This window comes from Carassius carassius, unplaced genomic scaffold, assembly GCF_963082965.1.
Source record: "Carassius carassius unplaced genomic scaffold, fCarCar2.1 SCAFFOLD_60, whole genome shotgun sequence".
NCBI classification, from domain to species: Eukaryota; Metazoa; Chordata; class Actinopteri; order Cypriniformes; family Cyprinidae; genus Carassius; species Carassius carassius.
In genome coordinates this window covers 307501-312500 of record NW_026775084.1, presented here as the reverse complement: position 1 = coordinate 312500, position 5000 = coordinate 307501, and the positions used below count along the sequence as shown (strand labels likewise).

The 5000-nt window shown below is 38.5% G+C and overlaps 9 non-coding genes across 9 annotated transcripts; all 9 read left to right on the top strand.

Moving 5' to 3' along the window:
* The first annotated feature begins 48 nt into the window (after positions 1 to 48).
* On the top strand, positions 49 to 167 carry LOC132135646 (5S ribosomal RNA). Its single transcript, XR_009430578.1, has one exon. It is a non-coding gene; the product is annotated as a 5S ribosomal RNA (ribosomal RNA).
* An 84-nt stretch (positions 168 to 251) lies between these two features.
* Positions 252 to 370, top strand: LOC132135314 (5S ribosomal RNA). Its single transcript, XR_009430264.1, has one exon. It is a non-coding gene; the product is annotated as a 5S ribosomal RNA (ribosomal RNA).
* A 1009-nt stretch (positions 371 to 1379) lies between these two features.
* On the top strand, positions 1380 to 1498 carry LOC132135645 (5S ribosomal RNA). The gene has a single exon (XR_009430577.1). It is a non-coding gene; the product is annotated as a 5S ribosomal RNA (ribosomal RNA).
* Positions 1499 to 1582: 84 nt separating this feature from the next.
* LOC132136417 (5S ribosomal RNA) lies at positions 1583 to 1701 on the top strand. Its single transcript, XR_009431283.1, has one exon. It is a non-coding gene; the product is annotated as a 5S ribosomal RNA (ribosomal RNA).
* A 1010-nt stretch (positions 1702 to 2711) lies between these two features.
* Positions 2712 to 2830, top strand: LOC132136416 (5S ribosomal RNA). The gene has a single exon (XR_009431282.1). It is a non-coding gene; the product is annotated as a 5S ribosomal RNA (ribosomal RNA).
* A 380-nt stretch (positions 2831 to 3210) lies between these two features.
* On the top strand, positions 3211 to 3329 carry LOC132135644 (5S ribosomal RNA). Its single transcript, XR_009430576.1, has one exon. It is a non-coding gene; the product is annotated as a 5S ribosomal RNA (ribosomal RNA).
* An 84-nt stretch (positions 3330 to 3413) lies between these two features.
* Positions 3414 to 3532, top strand: LOC132135313 (5S ribosomal RNA). Its single transcript, XR_009430263.1, has one exon. It is a non-coding gene; the product is annotated as a 5S ribosomal RNA (ribosomal RNA).
* A 1009-nt stretch (positions 3533 to 4541) lies between these two features.
* On the top strand, positions 4542 to 4660 carry LOC132135642 (5S ribosomal RNA). Its single transcript, XR_009430575.1, has one exon. It is a non-coding gene; the product is annotated as a 5S ribosomal RNA (ribosomal RNA).
* Positions 4661 to 4744: 84 nt separating this feature from the next.
* Positions 4745 to 4863, top strand: LOC132135777 (5S ribosomal RNA). Its single transcript, XR_009430701.1, has one exon. It is a non-coding gene; the product is annotated as a 5S ribosomal RNA (ribosomal RNA).
* The last annotated feature ends 137 nt before the right edge of the window (positions 4864 to 5000 follow it).

Genomic DNA, 5000 nt, shown 5'->3' with positions numbered 1-5000 from the left:
GATTATAGTGGCTGATCTTTAAATAGCCCTCTCTTTGCAGCCTCGTTCGCTTACGGCCATACCAGCATGGCTATGCCCGATCTCGTCTGATCTCGGAAGCTAAGCAGGTTTGGGCCTGGTTAGTACTTGGATGGGAGACCGCCTGGGAATACCAGGTGCTGTAAGCTTTTAGGTTTCCTTCTCTACTTATATAATGCACTGGCAGTTATAGTGGCTGATCTTTAAATAGCCCTCTCTTTGCAGCCTCCTTCGCTTACGGCCATACCAGCCTGGCTATGCCCGATCTCGTCTGATCTCGGAAGCTAAGCAGGTTTGGGCCTGGTTAGTACTTGGATGGGAGACCGCCTGTGAATACCAGGTGCTGTAAGCTTTTAGGTTTCCTTCTCTACTTATATAATGCACTGGCGGTTATAGTGGCTGATCTTTAAATAGCCCTCTCTTTGCAGCCCAGTACTTTTGGAATTTTTCAGTAATTATCTAAGAGTTTTGCATAAATAAAAAAAAAAAAAAAAAAAAAGAGTCAATGCCCAGTCTTAGAAAACCGAAACAGGTTTGGGCCTGTTTAGTAGTTTTGGAACTTTTCACTAATTGTCTAATAATCTAGCAAAAAAAAAAAAAAAAAAAAAGAGTCAATGCCCAGTCTTAGAAAACCGAAACAGGTTTGGGCCTGTTTAGTAGTTTTGGAACTTTTCATTAATTGTCTAATAATCTAGCAAAAAAAAAAAAAAAAAAAAAAGAGTCAATGCCCAGTCTTAGAAAACCGAAACAGGTTTGGGCCTGGTTAGTACTTTTGGAAATTTTCAGTAATTATGTAATAAATTTGCAAAAAAAAAAATTAAATAAATAAAGAGTCAATGCCCAATCTCAGAATCTAAGCAGGTTTGGGCCCAGTTAGTACTTGGATGGGAGACTGCTTGGAAATACCGATTATAGTGGCTGATCTTTAAATAGCCCTCTCTTTGCAGCCTAGTACTTTTGGAATATTTCAGTAATTATCTAAGAGTTTTGCATAAATAAAAAAAAAAAAAAAAAAGAGTCAATGCCCAGTCTTAGAAAACCGAAACAGGTTTGGGCCTGGTTAGTACTTTTGAAAATTTTCACTAATTGTCTAATAATCTTGCAAAAAAAAAAAAAAAAAAAAAAGAGTCAATGCCCAGTCTTAGAAAACCGAAACAGGTTTGGGCCAGGTTAGTACTTTTGGAAATTTTCAGTAATTATGTAATAAATTTGCAAAAATTTTTTTAAATAAATAAAGAGTCAATGCCCAATCTCAGAATCTAAGCAGGTTTGGGCCCAGTTAGTACTTGGATGGGAGACTGCCTGGAAATACCGATTATAGTGGCTGATCTTTAAATAGCCCTCTCTTTGCAGCCTCGTTCGCTTACGGCCATACCAGCATGGCTATGCCCGATCTCGTCTGATCTCGGAAGCTAAGCAGGTTTGGGCCTGGTTAGTACTTGGATGGGAGACCGCCTGGGAATACCAGGTGCTGTAAGCTTTTAGGTTTCCTTCTCTACTTATATAATGCACTGGCAGTTATAGTGGCTGATCTTTAAATAGCCCTCTCTTTGCAGTCTCCTTCGCTTACGGCCATACCAGCCTGGCTATGCCCGATCTCGTCTGATCTCGGAAGCTAAGCAGGTTTGGGCCTGGTTAGTACTTGGATGGGAGACCGCCTGGGAATACCAGGTGCTGTAAGCTTTTAGGTTTCCTTCTCTACTTATATAATGCACTGGCGGTTATAGTGGCTGATCTTTAAATAGCCCTCTCTTTGCAGCCCAGTACTTTTGGAATTTTTCAGTAATTATCTAAGAGTTTTGCATAAATAAAAAAAAAAAAAAAAAAAAGAGTCAATGCCCAGTCTTAGAAAACCGAAACAGGTTTGGGCCTGTTTAGTAGTTTTGGAACTTTTCACTAATTGTCTAATAATCTAGCAAAAAAAAAAAAAAAAAAAAAAAGAGTCAATGCCCAGTATTAGAAAACCGAAACAGGTTTGGGCCTGTTTAGTAGTTTTGGAACTTTTCATTAATTGTCTAATAATCTAGCAAAAAAAAAAAAAAAAAAAAAGAGTCAATGCCCAGTCTTAGAAAACCGAAACAGGTTTGGGCCTGGTTAGTACTTTTGGAAATTTTCAGTAATTATGTAATAAATTTGCAAAAAAAAAAATTAAATAAATAAAGAGTCAATGCCCAATCTCAGAATCTAAGCAGGTTTGGGCCCAGTTAGTACTTGGATGGGAGACTGCTTGGAAATACCGATTATAGTGGCTGATCTTTAAATAGCCCTCTCTTTGCAGCCTAGTACTTTTGGAATATTTCAGTAATTATCTAAGAGTTTTGCATAAATAAAAAAAAAAAAAAAAAAGAGTCAATGCCCAGTCTTAGAAAACCGAAACAGGTTTGGGCCTGTTTAGTAGTTTTGGAACTTTTCACTAATTGTCTAATAATCTAGCAAAAAAAAAAAAAAAAAAAAAAGAGTCAATGCCCAGTCTTAGAAAACCGAATCAGGTTTGGGCCTGGTTAGTACTTTTGGAAATTTTCAGTAATTATGTAATAAATTTGCAAAAAAAAAAATTAAATAAATAAAGAGTCAATGCCCAATCTCAGAATCTAAGCAGGTTTGGGCCCAGTTAGTACTTGGATGGGAGACTGCTTGGAAATACCGATTATAGTGGCTGATCTTTAAATAGCCCTCTCTTTGCAGCCTCCTTCGCTTACGGCCATACCAGCCTGGCTATGCCCGATCTCGTCTGATCTCGGAAGCTAAGCAGGTTTGGGCCTGGTTAGTACTTGGATGGGAGACCGCCTGGGAATACCAGGTGCTGTAAGCTTTTAGGTTTCCTTCTCTACTTATATAATGCACTGGCGGTTATAGTGGCTGATCTTTAAATAGCCCTCTCTTTGCAGCCTAGTACTTTTGGAATATTTCAGTAATTATCTAAGAGTTTTGCATAAATAAAAAAAAAAAAAAAAAAGAGTCAATGCCCAGTCTTAGAAAACCGAAACAGGTTTGGGCCAGGTTAGTACTTTTGAAAATTTTCACTAATTATGTAATAAATTTGCAAAAATGTTTTTAAATAAATAAAGAGTCAATGCCCAATCTCAGAATCTAAGCAGGTTTGGGCCCAGTTAGTACTTGGATGGGAGACTGCCTGGAAATACCGATTATAGTGGCTGATCTTTAAATAGCCCTCTCTTTGCAGCCTCGTTCGCTTACGGCCATACCAGCATGGCTATGCCCGATCTCGTCTGATCTCGGAAGCTAAGCAGGTTTGGGCCTGGTTAGTACTTGGATGGGAGACCGCCTGGGAATACCAGGTGCTGTAAGCTTTTAGGTTTCCTTCTCTACTTATATAATGCACTGGCAGTTATAGTGGCTGATCTTTAAATAGCCCTCTCTTTGCAGCCTCCTTCGCTTACGGCCATACCAGCCTGGCTATGCCCGATCTCGTCTGATCTCGGAAGCTAAGCAGGTTTGGGCCTGGTTAGTACTTGGATGGGAGACCGCCTGTGAATACCAGGTGCTGTAAGCTTTTAGGTTTCCTTCTCTACTTATATAATGCACTGGCGGTTATAGTGGCTGATCTTTAAATAGCCCTCTCTTTGCAGCCCAGTACTTTTGGAATTTTTCAGTAATTATCTAAGAGTTTTGCATAAATAAAAAAAAAAAAAAAAAAAAAGAGTCAATGCCCAGTCTTAGAAAACCGAAACAGGTTTGGGCCTGTTTAGTAGTTTTGGAACTTTTCACTAATTGTCTAATAATCTAGCAAAAAAAAAAAAAAAAAAAAAGAGTCAATGCCCAGTCTTAGAAAACCGAAACAGGTTTGGGCCTGTTTAGTAGTTTTGGAACTTTTCATTAATTGTCTAATAATCTAGCAAAAAAAAAAAAAAAAAAAAAAGAGTCAATGCCCAGTCTTAGAAAACCGAAACAGGTTTGGGCCTGGTTAGTACTTTTGGAAATTTTCAGTAATTATGTAATAAATTTGCAAAAAAAAAAATTAAATAAATAAAGAGTCAATGCCCAATCTCAGAATCTAAGCAGGTTTGGGCCCAGTTAGTACTTGGATGGGAGACTGCTTGGAAATACCGATTATAGTGGCTGATCTTTAAATAGCCCTCTCTTTGCAGCCTAGTACTTTTGGAATATTTCAGTAATTATCTAAGAGTTTTGCATAAATAAAAAAAAAAAAAAAAAAGAGTCAATGCCCAGTCTTAGAAAACCGAAACAGGTTTGGGCCTGGTTAGTACTTTTGAAAATTTTCACTAATTGTCTAATAATCTTGCAAAAAAAAAAAAAAAAAAAAAAGAGTCAATGCCCAGTCTTAGAAAACCGAAACAGGTTTGGGCCAGGTTAGTACTTTTGGAAATTTTCAGTAATTATGTAATAAATTTGCAAAAATTTTTTTAAATAAATAAAGAGTCAATGCCCAATCTCAGAATCTAAGCAGGTTTGGGCCCAGTTAGTACTTGGATGGGAGACTGCCTGGAAATACCGATTATAGTGGCTGATCTTTAAATAGCCCTCTCTTTGCAGCCTCGTTCGCTTACGGCCATACCAGCATGGCTATGCCCGATCTCGTCTGATCTCGGAAGCTAAGCAGGTTTGGGCCTGGTTAGTACTTGGATGGGAGACCGCCTGGGAATACCAGGTGCTGTAAGCTTTTAGGTTTCCTTCTCTACTTATATAATGCACTGGCAGTTATAGTGGCTGATCTTTAAATAGCCCTCTCTTTGCAGTCTCCTTCGCTTACGGCCATACCAGCCTGGCTATGCCCGATCTCGTCTGATCTCGGAAGCTAAGCAGGTTTGGGCCTGGTTAGTACTTGGATGGGAGACCGCCTGGGAATACCAGGTGCTATAAGCTTTTAGGTTTCCTTCTCTACTTATATAATGCACTGGCGGTTATAGTGGCTGATCTTTAAATAGCCCTCTCTTTGCAGCCCAGTACTTTTGGAATTTTTCAGTAATTATCTAAGAGTTTTGCATAAATAAAAAAAAAAA